The sequence below is a fragment of the Hemitrygon akajei genome, chromosome 13 (assembly GCF_048418815.1).
Source record: "Hemitrygon akajei chromosome 13, sHemAka1.3, whole genome shotgun sequence".
Taxonomy (NCBI): domain Eukaryota; kingdom Metazoa; phylum Chordata; class Chondrichthyes; order Myliobatiformes; family Dasyatidae; genus Hemitrygon; species Hemitrygon akajei.
Genome location: NC_133136.1, coordinates 47,426,489 through 47,453,684, shown reverse-complemented (window position 1 = coordinate 47,453,684; position 27,196 = coordinate 47,426,489).

Sequence of the window (27,196 nt, the reverse complement as noted above, 5' to 3'; positions counted from 1 at the left end):
AATTTACTACAGAGCCACATGATAAACCTTGGTTTCATAAAGGTGTATAGGAGCCATATTAGGACTGAATAAGTACAACAAAAAGCAAGAGCCAACCTGGTAAAGAAGCAACACTGGGCGGCATGCATGCTAAGCAGAAAAAAACAGCATGTAACTGATAGGTCTAAACAATTTTACAACCAATAGCTTAGATCAACGCTCTGTTGTCTTCCCTATCTGATCATGAACAAGTGTGGATAATTAATGAACAAGGAGAGGAGCTCAACAATAGCAGGTCAGGCACGCAAGTGCCAAAGACAAGGCTGAAGCACTTGCAGCTCCACGCACCCTGAGGTATTCGACATATGTTCCATCTCAACTCTTTCTGAGGTTCACAGCAACACAGAAGTCAGTCAACCGCCAATTTGAGACCTTCCGTATGATATCACAAAGTAAGCAACACCTCATCGCCAGGACCCATGGTAGATTTCATCAACACCTCTGTGTTTCAGAGTTCATCACAGCCTATGACCAAACATGGATTAATGAGCTGCATAACTACAGATAAAGGAAAATGACTGCCTTGCTTCAATGCAACATTTCACTAATCTGCTTTAGAAAGAGAAATCAAAAGAGTGAAAGGAAAATTTGTGAAAGAAAAAATTGCGTGCTGTAAGTTAGAAACAATTAAAATTTGTCATTCTAAATAATTCACTTCTGCTGGAAAGACTTTTTTTTCTTTCTGTGTCATAGGTTGATTGTCATTCTATTAACAATATTTATGTTAAATAGATACATTTGCTGTGACATTCCTGTCTTAACTTATTACAATTTTTGATGAAAATTAAAGTGAAAATTAAATAATTTGTTAGAGATAACAGAAGAGTATGAGTGAAACATTTTTGGTGTGAAATAGAGGTGTTTTATACAAAATTCGTTAGCTCTCTCTGGAGTTACCGAACACACCCAAACCTAGATGCCTTGTGCAGGAAGGCACAGAGTCGACTGTACTTCCTTAGAAGGTTGGCGTCATTCAATGTCTGTAGTGAGATGCTGAAGATGTTCTATAGGTCAGTTGTGGAGAGTGCCCTCTTCTTTGTGGTGGCGTGTTGGGGAGGCAGCATTAAGAAGAGGGACGCCTCACGTCTTAATAAGCTGGTAAGGAAGGCGGGCTCTGTTGTGGGCAAAGTACTGGAGAGTATAACATCGGTAGCTGAGCAAAGGGCGCTGAGTAGGCTACGGTCAATTATGGAAAACCCTGAACATCCTCTACATAGCACCATCCAGAGACAGAGAAGCAGTTTCAGCGACAGGTTGCTATCGATGCAATGCTCCTCAGACAGGATGAAGAGGTCAATACTCCCCAATGCCATTAGGCTTTACAATTCAACCGCCAGGAGTAAGATATGTTAAAGTGCCGGGGTTGATTGTATTTAATGTATCTAAGTAAACTACTTAAGAACTTTTTAAAAGATATTATTAATGCTTTTTGAGAGAGTGATTTGGATGCATATCATATTTTTACTGAGTAATTTTATGTAATTAGTTTTGCTAAAACAAGTGTATGGGACATTGGAAAAAATGTTGAATTTCCCCATGGGGATGAATAAAGTATCTATCTATCTATCTAGAAATGTCTATACTTGCACATTGATTTCCTCATTGACAATGGCACTCAGTGTTTAAGCACAGTCACCATGACTCAAAGCTTCTGCATATTTCTGGTGAAATAATGACAGGGAGTAGCAGAAGATCTGAAGGCATTTTGGGAATAATTTTTCATTATTCAGCAAAGTTATATATGGGAAAATATCTTGAAATAATTTTCATTTGCATTATAAAAGTCTATTTACCTCTTCCACTTCAATTTCCAGTTGGATGTTGGATGAGTAGAGCACTCCTAAAAACATTTCTATCTGCAATTTGCTTCTGGAATGTACACTTGCTTGGGTACAAGTCAAAAATTTACATGTCAAATGTTTGGTCAGATCTGTTGGCTTCCACTATTACAGGAATGCAGACTCTCATGAAATACAGAACTTGTGGGTAACTTTGGTAACCTTTTCTCTTCCCATTTCAGTCTTTCAATCACTTATTCATTTACTTCCTGGAAAAATAGCATAGTGTAGCATAGAGATACAGGTAAGAGTTTCTGCAAAGGGAAGTCTATTTGACTTCATATTTCCACTCAATAGTTTTACATTAGAACTGGAAAGAACCTGTTAGCCACTTCTGATGAAAAGTCAGTGACCTGAAACAATAGCTGTTTCTCTATCACCTTACCTGCTGTGGATTTCCATCATTTATCTTTTCTTTTCTTCTCAACATACACTGCATTTGTTCTTTTTTCTATACGTTATTATTATTGCATGTTGCAGTCTGTGAGGATTACAAAAATGTCAGAGGTCTCTAGGAATGCCTTGAAAAAAAACAACTGTCCTTTAAGCCAGTTTTCCACCATTACCTCGGTGGTTTGCATGTGACTCCAGTCCCACACTGTGGCTGTGATAATGGTGTTCAATGTGGCATTGCTTCCACCTGATATTGGCTCCATTAGGCCTCAATGGGTCATAAGTGTGCAGAGACAATGTCATCATGAGTTCCACCGTATTTTCTCATTTCCAATCATACAGCTGATCTTATTAGCTGCAGCAACTCAGCTCACCAACTGATCGATGAGCTCTGAGGTAAGTGTACTAGCAACCGGAGGAGATAGGAATGTGAAAGGCAATGGCAAGACCAGGCCACATTCAGTAGGTCTGCAGTTGATTGGGGCTCTGGCCTCAACTCCTTTTTACTGTCTGGACCCAAAACCTTTACGTAACCCTGGTGTACAAAATCTTTCTCAGCTCTCAATGATTTGAATGCCCTTTGCAAGTACCTTCTCCACCAACAACACACGCAGCTACACACGCAAGGTCTACACACCATCGCAGACTTCAAAGCTAAGCACAGTGGTGCTGCCAGCATCGCTGCCTCTCTTCCAGATGAGCTAAATCTTTTTTATGCTCGGTTCGATATCGCTAACACTGAGCCCCTGAGGAGAGTCATCGAAGTACGCAGGTGTTTGCAATGACTGGACAGTGGCACATCTGCAGGAACTGACGGCGTCCCAGGGTGGGTACTCAGGATGTGCACGGCACAGCTGGCAGGTGTGTTTACAGACATGTTTAATCTCTCCCTCTCCCAGTCTAGAGTGCCCTCCTGTTTCACAATATCCACCATTGTCCCTGTACCTAAAAAAGACCGAGGTAACATGTCTGAACAATTGACGTCCTGTCACACTCACCTCAATAATAAGCAAATGATCTGAGAGGCTGGTCAAGGACTACATCTGCAGCGTGCTACCCCCCACACTGGACCCCCTACAATTTGCCTACCGACACAACCGATCGACAGATGATGCAATAGCTGCAGTTCTACACACCTTCCTTACACATCTGGAGAAGAAGGATGCTTATGTGAGAATGCTGTTCTTGGATTACAGTTCGGCATTCAACACCATAATTCTCTCCAGGCTCAACAAGAAGCTCAGAGACCTCGGCCTTCACCCTGCCTTGTGCAGCTGGATCCTGGACTTCCTGTCAGATCGCTGGCAGGTGGTAAGAGTGGGCTCCTTCACTTCCAACCCTCTGACCCTCAACACAAGTGCCCTTCAGGTCTGTGTACTAAGCCCCCTCCTTTACTCTCTGTATACCCATGACTGTGTCATCACCCACAGCTCCAATCTGCAAATTAAATTTGCTGAGGACACTACACCGATTGGCCTAATCTCAGATAATGATGACGCAACCTACAGAGAGGAAATCATCACCCTGACACAGTGGTGTTGAGAAAACAACCTCTCCCTCAATGTCACAAAAACAAAGGAGCTGGTTGTGGATTATAGGAGGAATGGAGATGGGCTAACCCCTGTTGACGTCAATGGATCTGGGGTTGAGAGGGAGAACAGCTTTAAGTTCCTTGGCATACACATCACCGAGGACCTCATGTGGTCTGTATATACTGGCTGTGTGGTGAAAAAGACACAACTGCGCCTCTTTCAGCTCAGACGGTTGAAGAAGTTTGTCATGAGTCCCCAAATCCTAAGGACTTTCTACGCGGGTACAATTGACTGGCTGTATCACTACTTGGTATGGGAACTGTAATTCCCTCAATCGCAGGACTCTGCAGAGAGTGGTGCTGACAGCCTAGCGCAGCTGTAGATGTGAACTTCCTACTATTTAGGACACTTACAGAGATAGGTGTGTAAAAAAGGTCTGAAAGATCACTGGGGACCCAAGTCACCCCACCCACAAATTGTTCCAGCTGCTACCATCTGGGAAACGGTCTCCCTCTCTCTCTCTCTCTCTCTGGCTATCCATCCCATAGGATGATGATGGTTCCTTTCAGTAGAAAGGAACAGCATGTGCATGAACAGATTTTAGATGAGTAGGGGGTTGTACAGGTCCAGACCCAGCCTCATGACATTCCCTCCCAGATCCAGCGGCATGGTGGGGTCCAAGACAGCTGGGGAAAATTCTGTTGCAGTGAATGGCCAGATCAAGCTTCGATGCAAGGGATACCCTTTCCACGCTTCACGGCACGTGTTTGCTAGATGGCCGTTGACCCTACGAGAGGGTTCATCGCCCTTTGACAGGTCTTGTTTTTCATCCTGCAGGGTGTCTAGCCCCCCTCCTCACCAGGCAAGTTTGGTGGGGGAGTCGGTTTAGTCGCCGACCACCCAACCATGGGACGGGTAGTACTGGGTCACTTGGTACCAGTAGCACTCAGACGAGTGACCTGGGAAATGGTACCAGGAAACGGGAACCTGGAAAAGGCAGGACCAACTGGCTCCAGGACAGCTTCTTCCACCAGGCCATCAGACTGATTAATTCACGCTGAAACAATTGTATTTCTATGATATATTGACTCACCTGTTGTACATTCTACTTATTACAAATTACTCTAAATTGCACATTGTGCATTCAGACAGAGAAGTAACGTAAAGATTTTTACCCCTCATGTATGTGAAGGATGTAAGTAATAAAGTTAATTCAATTCAATTCAATTCTGGACCAAAAAGGATACAGACTTTTGAAACCACGCTTAAGAACTTATCGTAACCACATCCTTTATTGCTGGATACAGAATGACAATGTCAACAACCATTCTCTCCAGCACGTTTTGGGAACTCCCAAAATATAGAGGAGGAATTGAAATTGGTTCACTATTGGAATTGTACTGAAGATACAGGTCAAATCATAGCACATTCCTTTGAGGTAGTAAAAGGTAAAATTACAACAGAATAGAGTACAACAGCTATGGGCTGAAGGGCTGTGCAGGTAGACAGTAAGGTGCAAGAATATAACCTGTAGATTATGAGGTTATAGACACAAGAAAATCTGCAGATGATGGAAATCGAAAGCAAAATACACAAATTACTGGAGGAACTCAGCAGGTCCAGCAGCATTTATGGTTATGAGGTTAAACTGTCAAATACATTACATTATTGCTGCACAAAAGTACTGTTTTTGAAATATATATATATATATACAGTCGAGAAGGAATTAGCCTAGCTGTTAATACTTTCTCCAGTCATCTATGCTATTTGAGTCTGCCCAGTGAATTTTCACATATTATTCACCACTAAAATCAGGTTGGGTGCTAATTGTTAATGATTGATTTGGTTAAGATTGTGATGGCATATATTACTAATGTTTTTACTTTCATTCCAAGTCCCACTAAAAGAGGAGAGAAATACAGGATAACATCTAGCATTGACAGCAGAGTTTACCAGATTAATGACAGCATCATACCACGGTAAACTGTCATTCTGTGAGCCGAGTAAGAGTACAACCAAATGCACTAATATCCATATATTCTTTCTTACAACAGAAGTACTTTAGATTTTGTTTCACAAGGATTCTGTACACATTAATATAGATTAAAAAGAACTTCTAAAAATATATTGATAACATAACCCATGAAGGTTAATACAACCATCAAATCATCACTGACGGTTACCTTCCTGCCTAAGAATTCCCTAACCCTACATATCCAATCACAGAATCCCAAAATATTGACTGAAAATAAAGTTTTTATTTTGCAGCAGAGTCTGGATAAATAGCTGCTGCTCTGGATTGAAGGGTGAACATCGGCCACATTGGTGATGCAGCAAATGGGGGGAGGTGAAATGCCATATCCTTGTTGACCATAAAAACCTCTCCATTTTAATCCTGTTTCCCATTACAGTAATTAATCCTCAGCCTACTATGCCTTTGTGATCCAGGTACTCATTCAGATGCTTTTCAAAGTTCTAAGGGTACCCTCCTCTACCACACTCTGGCAGCATGATCCAGATTTTAATCGTCATTCAGGCAAGCAAATCATATGAATTACGTGTTACGTGCCATTAACTTTATCTGCAATGTAGTATTCAGGGATCTTAAGAGGGTTAAATTACAGTAGACCAATGTATTGTCATATGGGTTGTATGTTCTTTTCATGTCTATTTGGAAGTTTCTGAAGAGAATAAGACTACAACAGTTTACTGATTGAATCTGTGGGTTAATGATTGCAATGTCAGAAAGAAGCAATACTCTGTCATGAAAAATAATGGCCAGGCACTTTCTGATAAATTCATGTGAATCGGAGTAAAACTGACAGTATTCATCCATTTCAATGAAAGCTGTTCCACCCTCGCTTTGTCAAGCCCAGAAACTAAAGAATAGGAGGAGCAGCAGACAATTCAGCCTCTCGGGCTGGTTCCACCGTTCGACAGGATCAAGAGTGATCTGATCTTAGGTTCAGTTTCATTTTTCCTGCCCATTGCCGATCATCCACGACCCCTCAACTAATAGCCCTTTAACTAATTGTAGCCTTCCACAGTTCAATGCTTCTATTATATAAACTTCTAATGATTTTTAAATGTTTTTGAAGGTCAAAAACATTTAAGCACAGGCATTTTCCCAGAGGAGGGGAGTCAATAACAAGTGGGAACAGGTTAAAGAGGAGAGGGGAGAACCTTAAAGGGGATCTAAGGGATTAGTTTTCATGCAGAAGGTGGTGTATAGCTGGAACAAACTGTCAAAGCAGATGATGGAGCCAGATACAATTACAAATTTTCAAAGTCATTTGAACAAGTACTTAGATAGGAATAGTCTAGAGTTATGTGGGCCTAATGAGGCCAAATAGATAAGTATATATAGGCATTGTAGCCATCACGCACTGAGTTGGTTGAAAGGGCCTGTTTCCGTACTGTGATCTTATGCGCAGTGTATGCCGAGAAGAAATCCCAATGGACAGACAATGCTGGCCATCGCTGGAGCAGTCATACTACCAATGGAGCTGAAGTGGTAGGAGATGACTTCATGTGTAATTTCTCTTCTCACATTCTACTTGTACTTATTCCAGTGTGATTAGGTAACAGGGTACTACCTCCCAGTGATGAGAAGGGCTAAGTGCTTTGCTTAATGAAAATCAAAAAGAAATTGCAGACATTGAAAATCTGAAATGACATCAAAAAATATGGGAAGCGCTCAATAGGTCTGAGAGATTCTGTGGATAGAGAAATAGGGAGGAAATGGACTTCCTTGTATTTACTGTAATGGTTTTCAATACTTGTTTGGGTTTCCTGTGCTTTTCTTAATGCATCTTAATTTTATTTAAATTTTATTTGTTTATTTTTAATAATTTAATTTAATTTTAGCAGATTCTAAATATTTCTGTTAATAGTCTAATGGAGCATTCTTGGAGCAGGTCCTCAGGATGTTAGCTGTCCACCAAGCTAGCAGTTGGGTTTCTCTCCTCTTGCCCGACTACTTTTGGGTGCATGAGATTATCTAGTCCAACTACTCACATCCAGGAAAAGGAAGTGTAAATTGTTGACTGGGGGCATTACATGATCCAGACACCTTCTTTGTTAACTTTTTTCTCTTTTTGTAAATATGGTCAGGGAGCATTACCTTCATTGTCAAGATTGAGGTCATTTGCCACAAAACCATAGTTTTCTTTGAAAGTACAGTCTAGTTGTACCCTCGTCTATTATTGGATCAGATTTTCAAGTCTTACCACAATTGTTGATAGCAAAGCCATAACTTCCAAAATAGCACAAGTCTCTTTGAAGTGAACTCAGATTTGTTACTTTTGTTACTACATGACTATTAAATTACTCATCTGTAAATACTGACCTACCATCAGCCTCCTGCCTCTGCTTCTGAAACTGTAGAGCAGGAACTTTCAGTTTAGTGACAGCCTGAGTGAAGCTGATCAAACAGAATACAGCACTTACCTGCTCTTCCTTGACTTACTTATCAATATTCACAAGACTTTCTATGCAACAGGAATAGTTACAGGTAACTATGTGTCTGTGAGAGCGTGCCCCTCGCAACTTTTCAGTCTGATCACCGAACACCCGGAACAGAGCAATGCAGACAAAAGCACACGTTAGTCAGTGGTACAAAAGAGTGAATAAGATGGAGATAAACTCCATCCATCACTGTCTTCTGAGTTTATACACTTGGTGCTTCTGAAATGTGGTATGCTAGGAATCATTAATAGATAAATGCTTTAAAATCATTCTGTTATGTTTCATTTTGAATGCTGCATACGGTATAATATTTTATTTCACTTTATTATATATGGCCATTATAATAAGAGTGCAATATGATGCAACATATTATCCAGAAGAGATATATTCAGTGTAATATACAATGCAATTGAACAGGCAATGTGCATATTAACAGAGTGGTTTTGGTGGTGACACTATAATCCCTCCTGCTTCACTCAAATAATTTTTTGATTCATTTTGTGAATGTCTTTGGTCACTGGTTCATTACTAGTTAATTTAACAAGTCCCTATGAAAAAGTAATTTCAATTTATATTGTTTCTCCCTATGTAGACTTCATTAAATTCCGTGGACTTTTACTTTTTGTAGCAAAACGATTTGTCATATTACAGATAATAGATAAATTCTCTTTCCCAGCACTGTTGAGCTTGTTTCACAAATTGTGCAACAGTTATGCATTTTCTAAATACTTGAATGGGTTTGAATGTATGGAATTATTGTAATTTTCATAATTCAATACCTGAAGGATACAATTAAATTGCTACCTCTGTGCTTTTGGAAAACTGTTCCTGCTTTACAACAAATGCTGGGCATACCTCAGAGCTTAACCCAGGAATACAGCGATATGAGACAATGGCAATAACGTCATTGCTCTGTAACACACTGACCTTTACAGAGAACTGTGCAAAAATTAAGCAAAATAGTTTTTAATGTATTTACAGAATTTGAATGACTGCCAATATAGTTGTATATATTTGTTCCTTGAGGATGTCATAAGTGCAGGAGGTAGTGGGGACAAGCTCCCACTACTTATTAAATGTTCTCAAAGGCATGCGTCTCAAAAATACTCTGACAACCAAGTGCAGCTCCTGGCCTTCACGTGTGGGTACTAAGCCCAGCGGCAACATTTCTATTGACAGGGGAAAGGGCAAAGGCAGATTACTGGCACCTTAAAACCAGTCACTTTGGGCAGATAGGCCTCATCAGCCATGGTTGGGAGCTCAGCTATGAGAAGGAAAACTCTGATCTCAAACTTCTGCTACCTTGCAGCTATACCCACTCATAGGGAAAGCTTTGGGAGTAAACCCCAAGGAGCTGAAGTCCCTAAAGCAGTGCTACGTAGAGTGGTAGGTCCTGCAGCACCTCTGGAACCGAAGTGTTATTCCCTTGGATTCATCAGCTGCATAGAGAGGGGGAGCCAGCTGCTTGGGCAATATCTTGCTCCAGGATTGTACTGACCCAGCTTGCATATCACGCAGACAGCTAGGACGCAATATCCATAGCTGACCCGGACAAAGGAGGGCCTCACATACTGTACATCTGCATTTGGAAGCTATGGGAGTAGACAGAATCCAGATAGATGGGAGAACAAACTACTGAAGCAAACCCCTGACATTGTCCTGGATGCACAGTGTAATTGTGCATTGTACAATGTTCCAAGAATCAGCTTGTATGGCTGAGAAGCTAAAGTCAGTACAAAGAATTTGCTGCATAGAAAACTAGGAAAAACTCACCAAGAGCATCAGGTAAACTGACACAGCTGAAAAGAAATGTTGGTTCAAGTTCATGAATTTCTGTTACAATTTCTTCGCTACAGTTTTTTGAATCAGGACATGAATCCTTTATCATTTTTTGGGGTATTCTTTCAGTTTTTATTAAATGCTTGACTAAATTAGCTAGCTTGAATGTCTTAAAAAAGAGATTGGTCTAAAGGTTCGTCAACGTTTTTGTCTCAAGGAAGCACAATGTAATCAAAATTTGTAATAAAAATAATTACACTTAGGCATGGCCTTGGTTATTTCTTACCTCACTCCTCATTGCTGCCATCAAGGAGGAGGAACAGGAGCCTGAAGACCCACGCTCAACGTTTCAGGAACTGCTTCTTCCCCTCCACCGGTGTATAAGACGATGAGGGGCCTTGATCATGTGGATAGCAGAGACTTTTTCCCAGGGCTGAAATGGCTAACATGAGGGGGCATAGGTTTAAGGTGCTTGGAAATACGTACAATAGGTACTGAGGGGATGTTTAGGGATAAGTTTTTCACACAGAGAGTGGTGGGTGCAATGCCGGCGACGGTGGTCGAAGCAGATTCAATAGGGTCTTTTAAGAGCCTCTTAGATAGGTACATGAGCTTAGAAAATAGAGGACTATGCACTAGAGAAATTCTAGGCAGCTCTAGAGCAGGTTACATGGTCAGCACAACACTGTGGGCTGAAGGGCCTGTAATGTGCTGTAGATTTTCTATGTTTCTATGTTCTATGTTCTATCAGATTTCTGAATGGATGATGAACCCATAAACTTTTCCTTAGTATTTGTCCCTCCTTTTTTGCACTACTTATTTTATATACATATCTTATTGTATATTTTTATTACTATGTACGGCAATGCACTGCTGCCATAAAATTTCACATTTGCCAGTGATATTAAACCTGATTCTGATTCTTTGACACAATCTTCATTTTCTTTGCCATATTGGCAAACCCTTTTGTGTTTCCATCTACTCTGCCCATGCCTCCTGGGGTGTCTCTCAGCTGTTGAGGGTCAGCTTGTTTAGCCCTTCACATCTACCCCAGGCAGACAGGAACTGTAAGTGGCAATTCCTGAAAGCAAATCAATTTAGACCGAAGGAATATGAATCCTAATGAGAAGATGATAGATTAACTTTCTCTAGGACTCTTAAAAGAATTGCCTCAATTCTTTTTGAAGTTTACTTTTAAATCAGTTTCCAGAATCTGATTTCAGGTGCCTACTACATGAAAATAAAGTTCCCATCTCCCTTCTGGGTTCCCTTATCAATTACCTTGATTGATACCTTCTGCTTCCTTACTACTACCCAACAGAAAATGATTGTTCCATATTTCTTAAAATTTGTCATGTATTTGAACAACTCTAATAAATCTTACCCTAACCTCTGCTGGTTTAGAGGTAAACCATAACAGCTTTTCTACCTCTCCTCATTTTTTTTAACTTTAAGATATTTATAATTAAACACTCCATGATTAATTAAACATTACAAGGAAAGACTAGCATTGTGCCATTCATTTCCACCCTTGATGTATTTACTAACAAAATCAGAAAGCTAAAAATTAATGCAACACGCACAAAATGCTGGTGGAACGCAGCAGGCCAGGCAGCATCTATAGGGAGAAACACTGTTGACGTTTCAGGCTGAGACCTTTCGTCAGGACACTCATCCTGATGAAGGGTCTCGGCCCGAAACGTCGACAGTGCTTCTTCCTATAGATGCTGCCTGGCCTGCTATGTGTGTTGCTTGAATTTCCAGCATCTGCAGGTTTCCTCGTGTTTGCGAGCTAAAAATTAATAATATTTTATTGACTAATTTCCAAAACAGTTTGTTTTTAGATTATAAAAAGAATGTTAATTAGATTAAGATTAATTGCAATAAATTTTACTATCCAAAGAGCATCTATTTTTTTCCAAGGGGCTATCAAAATTATTTTCCTCTCCTACTTAACTTCTCTTAAATAGAGGTCAAAATATAAATTGACCTTGAAGTGAATAATTTACCTAACTGTATTAAGGTAGAAAAGTGATAATAATGTGCTAAGCCTGTTTCCGGACAGGTTACTGAGTTAGTAAAGCAATGGGCTCCTTCATTACCATTGATCTATTTTATTCATACAAATCATTTCCGGATTTCTGAAACCAGGTCTGAATCTTCTTCCTCCTTCCAAAATACAAAAGAAAATTCATAATTTCCTTTGTCATTCACGTTCTCATTGACTATGACAATCCCATTTACGCTGTATTACATTGCAAACTGTGAACTATTTGACTCCTTTTTAATAAAAGCAGTATTTCAGCTTTGTACTGAGTGCTGCACCATCAGACGTGCTGCATTTCCCCAGTGAAGCATTTCACACAGCACTCCGATCTCATGCTCAAGCTGTCCTGGTACTGTTTCGGTAACATGAGGGGATTACTCTTGGAATTCTAGACAGAAATTATTCCTGAATTAAAACCTTAAAAAACAAATCAGCTGATCACTTATCTCATTACCATGTTTGAGAATATGCTACACACAAACTGATAATAATCTAAGTTATAAACCTATGTTTGTCGCATTTTCAGCAGTCTAATTTCTAAATATTTCAGTGGTTTCTAAGTCAATTAGAGCTTCCTTGGTCAAGAAAAATGCTTGTCTAAAGCAAGTTTATTCTTTTAACATGACAACAAATTAATTACAAAGACTATTTGATTCACTTAGCCAGGACAGAGTAAATGGCTCATGATTTATTAAATGAGACGTATTCGTCCTATTCTAATTAGAAAAAAGAACTATATATAAAAACACATCTGAGATGGCAGCCTGGAAAGTGTGTGTGTGGGGGAATGGAAATTGATCTGATTATGATTACCCACAGCACTAGAACTGTCAAATGTGCCCCCAGGAATGATGCCAAGGGAATTGAGCTGTGCAGTTCGAAGGTGGATCAGCCAATCAAACCTGACGCATTCTTGAGAATCAACATATTGTTGAAGATGATATTAGAAGAGATGTCAGCCTTCTCATTCATGAAGTATTCTATGACAAAGTGGGTCGAGGGAGGGGGAATAATAATTAGAAGGCAGTCCTTTATTTATAAAGACCCAAAGGGCATGGAAGTGAACCCTTTGGCCCGATTGGTCTGCCAGCCAACATGCCCATCCAAGCAGCTCCTGTTAACCTATGTTCGGCTCATGACTTTCTAAATCATTCCCATACACGCACCTGTAGAATTAACGGAACAATGAAGATGTCTTATTTTGTCTTCAGTGTCTTCTTCCGACAACAGTTTTACATTTTACTTAAGTGTAAGCTTCAAGTGACAATTAATATTTTATGAAATTTAATATTTTATCAAATTGTTGATGTGCCAAAAGGATGGTACCTACATCAAAACATGGCTTGTCTTTTTAATTATAGAACCCATAGCAGTCATTCCAGGAAGAAAACTGGTTTCAGTTGGACAATTTTTTTTTAGTTTTAGGAGGTGGAGAGTAGTTAGCTAGAATACTGATGAAGTTTTCATTGCTTGATGTCTGACATGGCTTATTTAATTTATTGCATAGTACTGCATTCTTACTGTGAGATTCAAAATCATGAAGGCTTGATCCAGAACTATCTGCAGCTTTTATGAGAGTGTTCTAATCCAACTATAGCACTGGCATCTGTTGTCAAAGTACAAAGTGCCCAAATTAGACCTTTCCAGAAAAAGCAGGAAACAATCCAGCAAATCATCCAAGTATTGACCTACTCTTGATTACTAGAAGATTGATAGAATATCATTGACAATGTTATTAGGTCGATCCCTCTCATTAATAACTTGTGTCTTTAATGCATTTGACCAACACTACTCATCTCTAGGTCTCACTACAGCTTTAGACAAAACATGGTCAAAAGAGAAGCATTCTTTGATAAATTGAGACCGTTGCGATGACAAGGAAGCATTCTAAGAGCATGAGCAAAATTGACGTTGGTGGGAGAAATTCAACAGGCCGAGCAGCAATTGTGGAGGCAAATGGATGGTTGAACTTACAGTAGAGACTCTGCATCAAGACGAAGGATTAGCTTTATTGAAACGTGTGATAAGTTTTAAAAAGCTAATCTTTCCGTCTTGATGCAACTGTACATTCCATCATCCATTTGCCTCCACTGTTGCTGCTCGACCTTTATTTACCACATGTATATTGAAACATGGGGTACATGGAGTGTCCAGGGAGGGGTAGCACCTCTGCTGGCGGGCTTGTCGTGTTCTGTCCATATGCAGCTGGTCCACCTTTAGTCCCCACCTGACACCCAGCTTTCACCTATGGCTGGCTCCAAATAACTGTTCGCATGCGACAGTGGCCTAGCCCCGGGACACTGCTTCAAGGGACAGGTTAAACCAGGTAAGGGTAGCCGGGAACCTCCAACTCCTGTGGGTTAGGGATATGCCTCCTCCAGCATGCGGATTCAGCTGTGGCAGACAGGGTAGAGGAGATCAGCTACAAGATCCAGCGGCCGAGCAGGCGGTGATGCAAAGCTTCGTGGAGAGTGAAGGACATAACAAGGCACAGGAGGCATCATTGCTATCCACTGCAGCTGAGGAACTCTCCAGCTGTGATGATTTTTTTAAACCAATGAACCAAAATTTTTGAGGCTGAGAGAGTGAAACTGCCCCAGTGGATAACGGTTTTTTCATTATAAAACTCCTCCCGCACAGGTTTACGTCATCATTGTAAATAATGGGCAACCAACACACATTGAAACATCCAAGGAAATGCACCATTTAGATCAAATCAAATCAGTGAGCATTGTGCTGGGCAGCCTGCAAGTTTTGCCACACTTCTGGTGCCAAAATAGTACGCCTGCAACTTAGTAATCCTAACTGTATATCTTTGGAGTGCTGGTGCGTGGCCAAGGAGTTAAGGCGTTTGTCTAGTGATCTGAAAGTCACTAGCTCGAGCCTTGGCTGAGGCTGTGTGTGTGTCCTTGAGCAAGGCACTTAACCACACGTTGATCTGCGACGACACCGGTGCCAAGCTGTATGGGTCCTTTTGCCAAGGTGCAAATCCATAGTGCAAGTCTCCTTTATCGAGACTAAAGGAGGCCTACACACATATCTTTGGAATGTTGGAGGAAACCAAACGCACAGCGTCACGGGGAGAAGGTACGATCTTCTTACAGACAGTGGCTGGAATCAAACCCCAAATTTCGGGCTAACACAATAAAGCACTGAGCTAAATGGAACAGCACAGTTTTGTCCTGGGTACAGGGAAGAAAGTCTGTAAATAGAAGTGAGAGGGAGGGGTGAAGCACTTTTTGACTGAATTAGATTGTATAGAGCTGCTAATGCTGGATAGTCTTACATTATTTCCATTTATGCTGTTATTATGAAGTTCTCAACACTGCCAGTCGTAATTAGCCAAATTGTTGTGTACTTGTAATCAGTATGAGATAATTAACTGGAACTATTGTTGTTTTATATTTTTTTGCTTAAAACAAGCTGTGCCTGCACCATGGGACTAATAATAACAGGAACACAGAGAACTATCTATGTTTAGGTTATCAAATTCTTGTACGTAGAGGGCTATTTTCACGTCAAAGCAGAAACCCAGAGGCCGAAACTGGTGCTAGTACTTCTGTTAACAGGAAACAATTTTATACAGCATCACTGGGCTTGTCACTGCACATTTGCCATGCCAAATGTATGTGGCAGAATTCTGGCCATTGGCATCAAATGTGGAGAACAATTCTGCCATGTATATGAGCCCAAAGAGCACATTCAAACAAATCTAGAGCTGCGAGTTAGAGTCTGTTTTATGTCAGTTTAGGGCTCTAACCTACCTGGGCCATTGCCGAGAATCAAAGGTGGCCAGTTAAATGCTTTCTTTACCTTTCCACCTTTGACGGTTACAATATTTCCACCATTTGATGGCTCGATTCTCAGCTCATCTCCCCTGACAAACCTGTGTCACCTCGCTAGTCACCTGCCTGAACATTGCAGCCCAACTCCCCACTGTCTGCACTGATGATCCCTATGACCTCCATAAGACCATAAGACATAGAAGCAGATTTAGGTCATTCAGCCCATTGAGTTTTCTCTGTCATTCCATCATGGCTGATTTATTATCCCTCTCAACCCCATTCTCCTGCCTTCTCCCCATAACCTTTGATACCCTGACTAATCAAGCTCCGCTTTAAATATACCCAATGACTTAGCTCCCATAGCTGTCTGTAGCAATGAATTCCACAGATTCTCCAGCCCTCTGCCTAAAGAAATTCCTCCTCATCTCTGTTCTAAAGTCCCTCTCTATTCTGAGCCTCTGTCCTCTAGTCTGAGACTCACACACTGTAGGAAAGATCCTTTTCAAATCCACTCCATCTAGGCCTTTCAATATTAAATAGGCTTCAATGAGATACCCCCTCATTCATCTAAACTCCAGTGAATACAGGTCCAGAGTTAGCAAACATTCCTCATACGTTAACCCCTGCATTCCCAGGATCATTCTCATAAATCTCCTCTGGGCCCTCTCCAAAGCAATATCATGAAGCTTTCAGATGAAATCTGCACTGCAGCAGGTAACCGGGTCTGTTGGTAGTAATGACAATTTATAAAGCTTTCTTCCGCAAGATAGTTACCTAAATCCAACTCTATCTTTATTAGACAAGGGATGCATACTGTAATCTAATTGGGTGGATGGAATTAAGGCTCAGAGCAGCCATGTGCAGAGGAATATAAAAATTTGTACACATACTGTGGTGCTAGAAGGTTTGTGAATCCTGTAGAATTTTCTCCAATACTGCATAAATATAAACTAAAATGTGATCAAATCTTCATGTAAATCCTAAAATTAAATAAAGACCCAATAAAATAAATCACACAAACATCATTATGCTTATTCATTTATTTATTTATTGAGAAAAAATGATCCAATACCACATGTATTTGTTGGAAAAAGTATGCGAACCTCTGGGGTAATGCCTTCTGCAGAAGCTATTTGGAGTCAGGTGTTCCAATCAATAAGCTGAGATTAGACATGTGGGTTGTGAGGTGCCCTGCCCTTTAAAAAAGACACTGACAGAGCTTGCTTTCCTCAAGAAGGAGCTGTTTATGTGCACCATGCCTCAATCAAAACAACATTCAGAGGACCTTACAAGAAGAATTGTAGAGAAACATGAAGCTGGAAAAAGCACAAAAAGCATTTCTAAAGACCTAGGTTTCCATCAGTCCACAGTAAGAGAAATTGTCTACAAATGGAGGAAACTCAGTACTGTTACTACTCTATCCAGGAATGGGCATCCTGCAAGGATCACACCAAGAGCACAATGTGCAATGCTGAAGGAGATGAAAGAGAACCCAAGGGTAACAGCAAAAGACCTGCAGAAATCTGTAGCACTTGCTAAAGTCTCTGTCATGTGTCCACCATAAGAAAACACTGAACAAGAATGGTGTTCATGGAGGGACACCACAGAGGAAAGCACTGCTCTCCCAAAAAAAAAGCATTGCTGCACATCTCAAGTTTGCAAAAGACCACCTAGATGTTCCACAACACTTCTGGGACAATGTTCTGACGACAGATGAGACAAAAGTTGAACTTTTTCGCAGAAATGTACATTGTTACGTTTGGAGAGAAAAGGGCACTGCACACCAACACCATAACCTCATCCCAACTGTGAAGCTTGGTGGAAGGAGCATCATGGTTTGGAGCTGGTTTGCTGCTGTAGGGTCTGGACAACTTTCAATCATTGATGGAACAATGAATTCAAAATTGTATCAAGACATTTTACAGGAGAATGTCAAGGTAGCAGTCTGTCACCTGAAGCTTAATAGAAGTTAGATAATGCAACAAGAGAATGATCCAAAAGACAAGAGTAAATCAACAAAAGAATAGTTTAAAAAGAAGGCAGCATCTATTGAGAGGAATAATAGCCAATTTTTGAGGCCGAGACCCTTCCTGAGGACTGGAAAACCTTCCTCTGTTAAGTCATTCTTCAGCACTTAATTTATGAAAACTGCACTTCATTAATTCTTGCTCACTTAATTATTAAGCATATCATTACAGAGAATAAATCATAACTTCAGTAGAATCAAAACATTCATTTGCTTGCCACATGTCCAAGGCCAACAGTTTTACTGAAAATTACAAATGTTTGATATTCATGAGCTACTGGATTCATTGACACTGTCCACCTGTGGTGATGTTGTTGCATATGCAAAGAAAATCACAACTTTCTTCCTGAGAACTATGCGAGGTTGAGCATTCTTATGTTCAAAAAAGCCAATTTGGAAACTCATTCAATACGTAAGGAAAACCATTTGCATCTAAATGCTGCTTTAAGTGTATTAATTCACAGTAAAAGAAAGGAAGAGGTGCTGTGCTTTTGTGAGGAAAGGGAAATAAAGGTTTGGTCAAAGAGGTGAAACAAACAATGAGCAAGACACACAAAATGCTGGAGGAACTCAGCAAATCAGGCAGCATCTAAAGCAATGATCAAGGATAATTGTGTAGGTGTCAAAACACAAAAATACAACTGCAGATGCTGTGGATCAAAGAATACGTACACAACGCTGGAGGAACTCAGCAAATCAGGCAGCATCTGAAGCAATGATCAGGGATAATTGTGTAGGTGTTCTTTGGAAACAGAATTTCAGACTGCAGGTTTGAGATAGTTAAAGAGTTTGCCACCAATGTGCTGAGAGTATAACGTGCACAACCGAAAGGCATAATAAAATGGAGAATGATCGGCTGAATCATACCTGCCACTGGCTATGCCTTGCTTCAGACCAGCGAGTTAATAACATTGCAGAAAGAAGTACCAATTATGTTGGAAGGTCTGTTACTGGCCTATCTGATCTTTCACTGGACTCACACACTGATGATATCTCCTCTTGTTCATCTAAACTCTGTAGAGTACACATCGTCTACTCAGCCACTTACCACCAGCAAACCAGCCCAATTAATCTTCTCTGCACGGCCTCTATGAAAAGCATATCTTGTTTCAGATAAGAATAACAACACCATACACAATATATAATTCTTTGTCCCACCAGGGACCCAAACACACTTGACCATTACTACATACCTTTCAAGCCAACCATCATCACCACCACCAACCATTCTTCTCTCCCACACTTTGGTAAATCAGTGGTCCTTCTCTCTGGATACAAACAGAAGCTAACAATTGAGGATTCGGTACAGAAGGTTGTACGGTGCTGGTCTGGGGAAACAGATGAACTCCCACGCAACTGCTTTGAGTCAGTAGACTGGGTTATTTTCAGCATTCAGCCTAAATGAACCATAAAGGGAGAAAAGATGAAATATGAAGGTAAGCTAACCAATAATATAAAAAAGGATAGCAAAAGTTTTTTTCCAGATACATAAAGAGTAAAAGAGAGGCAAGAGAGGATATTGGACTGCTGGAAAATGATTCTGGAGAAGTGATAATTGGGGTCAAAGAAATTGTGAACAAACTTAGTAAGTATTTTGCGTCAGTCATCACTGTGGAAGACGCCAGCAGTATGCCAGAAATTTGAGTGTTGGGGGCAGAAGTGAGTGTAGTTGCCATTACTAAGGAGATGGTGCTTGGGAAGCTGAAAGGTCTGAAGGTAGATGTCAGCTGGACCAGATGGACAACACCCCAGGGTTCGGAAAGAGACAGCTGAAGAGATTGTGAAGATATTGGTGATGATCTTTCAAGAATCACTAGGTTCTGGAATGATTCCAGAGAACTGAAAGATTGCAGACATTGAGAAAGGAAGGAGGCAGAAGAAAGGAAATTATAGGGCAATGAGCCTGACTTCAGTGCACGGAACAATGTTGGAACCCATTATTAAGGAAGAGGTTTTGTGTACTTGGAGTCACATGATTAAATAAACTAAAGTCAGCATGGTTTCTTTAATGATAAATCTTGCTTGACAAATCTGTTGGAATTCTTTGAAGAAATAACAACCAGGATAGACAAAGGACAATCAGTGGATGTTGTTTACTTGGATTTTCAGAAGGCCTTTGATAAGGTGCTGTACATGAGGCTGCTTAGCAAAATAAGATCCCATAGGTATTATAGGAAAGATACCAGCATGGTTATAAGTTTGGGTGACTGGCAGGAAGCAAACAGTGGGAATAAAGGTGACCTATTCTGATTGGCTGCCAGTAAGTTGTGGGACCGTTTCCTTTCACTTAACATATCGATGATTTGAATGATGGAATTGATGGCTTTGTGGCCAAGGTTGCAAACAAAGATAGGTGGAGGAGCAAGGAGTGTTGAGAAAGCAAGGAATCTGAAGAAAAACTTAGAGAAACTGGGAGAATTGGCAAAGAATTGACAGATGGAATATAGTCTAGGGGAAATGTATGGCCATGCACTTTGGTAGAAGGAATAAAGGGTGTAGGCAATTTTCTAAATAGGGAGAAAATTCAGATATCAGAGGTTCAAGGGGACTTGGTAGTCCTTCTGCAGGATTTCCTAAAGGATAACTTGCAGATTGGGTATTTTGAGAGGAATAATATATACTGTGGCAATACTTCTTATTGTAATTATAATCTTTATTTATGTATTGCAATGTACTGTTGCCATAAAAACAACAAATTTGACGACATGTGCCAATGATATTAAACCTGATTCTGATTCTGAGCTTGTGAGCAGCTTTTGTAGGTCAGCTCACAGAGCAGGAAAATGTGAACATAGAGCTGGGAACTCGCAATGTAGTCGAGAACCTGAGAAATCCAGGATAGGTGCCTGGAAGAGAGTGCCAGGGCTGGTGGTGGAAGCAGATATGGCAATGGCTTTTAAACAGATCCATGAATATGCAAGATATGTATTGTACAGACGGAATCAAATTAGTTTAACTTGGCATGTGTTTGGCATAGATATTGTGGGCCAACGGATCTGCTCCTATGCTGTACTATTTGATATTTTATACATTTTATGGAATAATGTTTACAGCAGAGCCAAAAAAAAAAACAGATGAAGGCTTTGACACAGGAAATGAGGAGCCACATGAGACACTAATTTTATGGCATTTACTTTAATTTCAGTAATCTTCCCCTTTAGGAAAATCCTAAAAATTAGTGCAAATGAGGTTCCCCTAAACAGCTCTGAAATGACCCTGGCCTGCGCCACTCGCTAATGACTGTGATGCATTGCACTGGTTCACCTTGTCCCCTTTCAGCTCTCTGCATTGCTGCTGGGAACTCAGGTTTACTCCAGGAAAATAAAGGAAAGGAGCCAGCTAACTTTTAATGGGCCGGGGCATATTTTTATTTCTATTGATTTAAATAAAATAATGATTACTGAATTCATAAAGAAACATATTAGGTTGAATCTCAAGATGTCTTTAAATGCCATACAATCAATAAGCGTCTATGTATTCGAAATTATTTCTCTCGGTTTCAAAAAAAATTAATGAAGAAAAACCAGATTTAATAAGTATACCTCTATATCTGCTTTCAACCTTTAAATCTGACTTAATAATTGGCAAGGACACAGAGGTTAAATTCAATAATTGGTCCACAGACGATGATCCTGAAATTGTTGCCAACTGCAGAAATGGAACATTACTGGAAAGAATTACAGTTGTTCACCAAGTCATCACATCCCCACTTTGACATTAGGGGAATGTGTAATTTGGTAACTGCATGGCTTGTCAATTTTCATAAAAAAACAAATGATCAATTACATGAGAGATACATTCTGGAAACTAATGTATAACAATTAAATGTTTACCTATTTTCTCTATATCAATTTTAATAGACATTTGACTTTGTCACATTTCAATAATAATTTTTTGGAACTTTATTTATTTTTAATCTACACACCATCACAGAAATGCTGAAAAAATTCAGTCCTTTCCTGAAACATCGACTCTTTACTCCTCTCCATAGATGCTGCCAGATCTGCTGAGGTCCTAAAGTATTTTGTGTATGTTACACTGGATTTCCAGCATCTGCACAGATTACCTTCACTGAAGATAGATAATAGGCAACCATATTATAGTCTGTTCATTTCCTGCTAAAAGATTGTGAAAAATATTGTGCATGAGTAAAGCAGATGTTGATAGTGAAAGGTATTATTCAGAATTATGTCTCCTTTACACTCCTTAAAAATCTTTATATCTAATAATTATAATGTTTATAATAAATATTACATTTTAATTTTATTGAACAATTTACCAGAAAGCAGTTTATTGATATTAATATTACACAAGGAACAGCATGTGTTTAACATCGTATACTTAAGTGCATTTTGAGAATATGAATTAAAGTTCGTATTAGTTCTGTGACCAGATCTAGCAGAATCTATCACGCTGGAGAAAAAGATCTGGGAACTTTAAACACAGGTGAATTACATCCAATACCACTGTTGCAGAAGCTTCAACTGTACCCTATCTAGTGTCATTCCAAGCACATTTTGAATATAATTCCTTAATTGTGATCAATGTAGAAAGGCTACTGCTCCAATATATTCGCCATTGATGAACTTGCAGTGATTATGAGAAATTAGTAATTCTGCCATTAGTTAAACAATAAACTTGCTTCATCGCACTTTGTTTCTTGCATCTTTATAAGAAACAAAGATCTGGCTTGTGGAAAATTATTGTTGATAGAAACATGACAAAGGATAAAAATTACTGCTCATTTTGCATCCAATTTTCCCTTCTTAAAACAGGTAACTCAAACAGAAGAAGGAAGCCTGACTAATTAGATAGTTCTTACAAACAATCATCTTCTGTGGGATATGCCTCATTCAGTGTGACAAGGTTCAAATCAAAGTAAGGAGGTGATGGCTGGCTAAAAGGTCAAAACCATGGACACACCTTCTGGAAAGGGACACTCCCTTTATGGAGTGAGCTTTGCCACCAAGAAGGCCTCCTGTGGAATTAGCAAATGCCAATGACCCTTACACTTACTCTAACTTGGAATCAACATGCAACAGTCATCAACTCTTACCACCTAATCCCAGAAGCTTTAGATAATTCCAAGATGTACTTCTGCTCCAGCTTTGAAATAGACCTTGTTTGATAAACTGATCCAGCTGGATGACTTCAATGCCAGCGTGGGCAGGACTCAACCTTCTGGCAAGACAGCTTCCTTATCTTGACAAAATCTTTGAATCATAGACATAAATCTTTGAAGTGGATGCTCGTCATAATTTCATCAGAGGGACAAGTACAAGATAACATAGCAACTCCGTCTCTATGCACTGGCACCTGTCCAATTATATCATCATTTTAGCAAAGGATGACAAAAATATTCATATTACCTGTGTCACAACAGACACTGCTGACATCTGGTTTGACTACTGGCTAATGTGCTCAATATTACCATCATTGTGGATCCAAACTGGTAGATACACTGTTGTTAGAAAATTATTTTTGAAGTTCTCAAGAACCTTGCAGTGGCAGCTCTTCTCAGACAGTATTTCACAAATATCCTGTCAAATACCACATGAGCCACAGAACTGGCACTGGTAACAGAGGAAGGATCAAATTGGACAGCATGAAGTAAGAGAAGTTGAAGTTGACACTTGATGGAAGGTGGAAGCTCCTGAAAAGAGTGAGGAATGCATGAAAAATTTATGTTTGCTATGAATTAGGATCAAATCACTAATAGAAGTAAAGTTGATAGAATCTATGGCCTGTATCAATCTGCCCAGTTCTTGGATTCTAGGGTAATTTTGACTTCTATGCTAAGCAGAGAGTCATCCTAAATATTAATTGTTCACAATATAAGGATGCGGTTTCAGGGTACTTGGAGGCACATGATAAAGTTGTCAAAGTCAGCATGGTTTTCTTAAGGGGAAATCTTGCCTAACAAATTTGTTGGAATTCTTGGAAGAAATAACATGATAAACAAAGAAGAGCCAGTGGATTTTGTTTACTTCGATTTTCAGAAAGCCTTTGACAAGGTACCACACAGGAGGCCACTGAACAAGATAAGAGCACGAGATACTATAGGTAAGATACAAGGATGGACAAAAGATTGGCTGTGGTTGACTGTTTAGCAAAAGGCTATCAATGGAAATAAAGGGGGCCTTTTCTGATTGGAGGCAGTGACTAGTGGTGTTCCACAGGGTAGATGTTAGGTCCATTACTAACCATCTGTGGCCAAGTTTGGGAATGACACAAGGATAGGTGGAGGGGAAGATAGTGTTGAGGAAGCAGGGTGTCTACAGGAAGACTTGGACAGATGAGGAGACTGGGCAACAAAGTGGCAGATGGAATACAGTATAAGGAAATGCATGGTTGTGCACTTGGTAGAAGGAATAAAGGTGTAGGCTATTTTCTAGACAGGGAATGAGTTCAGAATTCAAAGGTTCAAAGGGATTCATGAGTCCTGGTGCAGGATTCCCTAAAGGTTAACATGCAGATTGAGTTGCTAGTGAGGAAAGCAAACGCAATGTTAGCATTCATTTTGAGAGGACTGGAATATTAAAGTGACGTAATGCTGAAGCCCATTTTCTGTATGGTTTGAGGCCCCATATCTATGAAAGGTGGGTGCTAGCATTTGAGAGAATCCAGAGGAGGTTTACAAGAAGGATCCCGGGAATAAAGGGGTTAACGTATGAGGAGCATGAGGGAGGGATCTCATTGAAATCTACTGAACACTGGAAGGTCTAGATAGAGTGGATGTGCAGAGGATGTTTCCTATTGTGGAAGAATCTAGGACCAGGTGGCACAGCCTCATCATAGAGGGGTATCTGAGAGGTATCCATTTAGAACAGAGATGAGGAGGAATTTCTTCAGCCAGTGTGTGGTGGATTTTCGGAATTCAGTGCCACAGATGGCTATGGAGGACGAGTTATTGGTTAGATTTAAAGTGCAATGTGAGAGGTTTTCATTAGTAAAGGTATCAAAGTGTATCAAAGTTTATGGGGTGAAGGCAGGAGAATGGGTTGAGAGGGAAAATAAATCAGCCATGATCGAATGACAGAGTAGACTCGATGGGCCAAATGGCCTATTCTACTCCTCTAACTTATAGTCTTATATTCAAGAGCTTTAGTTTTAACCATATTGTGCTTGCTTTTTACCATTTAGTATTTGTGTCCCACTTCCACTACACTTTTTTAGCCAGAAACTAGGTTCAGATTAAATCTGTACTGAAGAACAGTTTTGGCCCAAAACATTGACTGTTTATTCAATTCCATAGATGCTGCCTGACCTGCTGCATTCCTCCAGTATTTTGTGTGTGTTGCTTTGGATTTACAGCACCTGCAGGATTTCTTATGTTTAAATTAAATATATTTATTGTCCTCATATTCCATTTTGGTAGTCTCCAGCCTGACAGCATCAACATTATTTTTTAAACCACTCCCCTCCATTTTCCAAGGCTTATCCTCACGCCTCCCTTTTGCTTTCACTTATTCCAGTGGTCCTCACACTCCTCTCCACTCTTCTCCCCCGTCCCCATGACCTGCTCACACCTCCCTCTGGTTCCCCACCTCTTTCCCTTTGTTGCATGATCCACTGCCTTCTCCTATCAGATTCCTTCTTCTTCAGCCATTTATCTCTTCCACCTATCACCTACTAGCTTCTCATATTGTTTTCTTTCATCCTCTTTCCCCCACTTACCTACTTTTTTACTCATCTGGCATTTTCTGCCATCTTGTGACCCGACCCTTCCTCCTACCTTTTTGTTCTGGTGTCTGTCCGCTTCCTTACCAGTCCTGATGAAGGTTCCCAGCCTGAAATGTTGACTGTTCATTTCCCTTTATAGATGCTGCCTGACCTGTTAAGTTCCTCTAGCACTTTGTATGTATTTCTCAAGATTTCCAGCATCTGCAAAAATTCTTGTGATTCATTTATAAATCTCTCTGTCTTACTAGTTTGCTTAACTGCTTTAAGATGCCTTAATTCTATCTGGATGACCAAGTTCATGATCCGTTCCTTAACATCTATAAATGTATCTGGGTGTTTTTTTTCAATAACATTCCATCGACCAGATAAGAACGTTTTGCTACAATAAAGACAGTATGTACTGTAAATATGCTGTTTATATTGTAAAAGGAAAAGCTAATTATAAACTACATAAATGTGTATTAAAACATTCCTACATTTCAATAGTAACTTAATTTCAAAAGTATCTCATTTAATTTAAAAAGCTTTGTGTGAAGTTTTGCGATTGAAGGTTGCTATATAATTTCAATTCATTCTTTCCTTCACTGGGCAAAACAAATACAGAAGTGTATTAGTGATGAGTATTTGGCTCTGTTTAGATATCAGTTAGTTTACTTCAGATATGTGCAGTGTATAACTGCTTGATGTATTTTCACCACGCTCATCAATTTTGCATTTCAGTTTTGATTCTGTGTGACTGCTCTCTGCTATATATATGAAGATGCTCCATGGGCTACTACATTCTATTTTGAAAACTCATATCTTAGGCTGCATTTATAGCAAAATCCATTGTAAGTTTGTCAATAGCAAAATGTGTCACCATTTTCACTTCTAGCTAGCCAGTGATCGTATTATACAATTATACGACATTATATAATCTGTCATGGTAACAACAGGTCAGAAATCAGATAAAGGCTGGTAATTGTATTCCCAACACATGAGTGACTGTAATGATGATATTTCCCATTTGTATATACTGTAATCAGTATAAAGGAATAAGATCAGGATAATCAGCATATGGGTTGGGGATCGAAAATCTGGCTGAATGGTGCAACAATAGCCATGTCAGCAAAACCAAAGAACTGATTACTAAGGAGGAAACTGGAGGTCTATGAGCCAGTCCTCAACAGGGGATCGGAGGTGGAGAGGGTCAGCAATGTTAAATTCCTTGGCAGTATCATTTCAGAGGATCTGTCCTGGGTCCCATTTCAAAGAAGGCACAGTAGCACCTCTACTTTCTTAGACGCTTGCGAAGATTTGGCATGTCATCAAAACTTTGACAAACTTCTACAGATGCATGATGGAGAGTATACAGACTGGTCACATCACGGCCTGTATGGAAATATCAATGCTCTTGAATAGAAAAGTCTACTGAAAGGAGTACATGATGATATATATGTACTTTGATAATAAATTTACTTTGAACTTTGATTTGTAGTTTCTGTTTCAAAACGAACCTGAAATCTCGAGCATTCTTTTCTTCCCACAGATGCTGTTGAGTTTTCCCAGCCACTTCTTCCTTTTTAACTAAAAGATAATTAATTTAAAAACTATTCATTCAACCTATG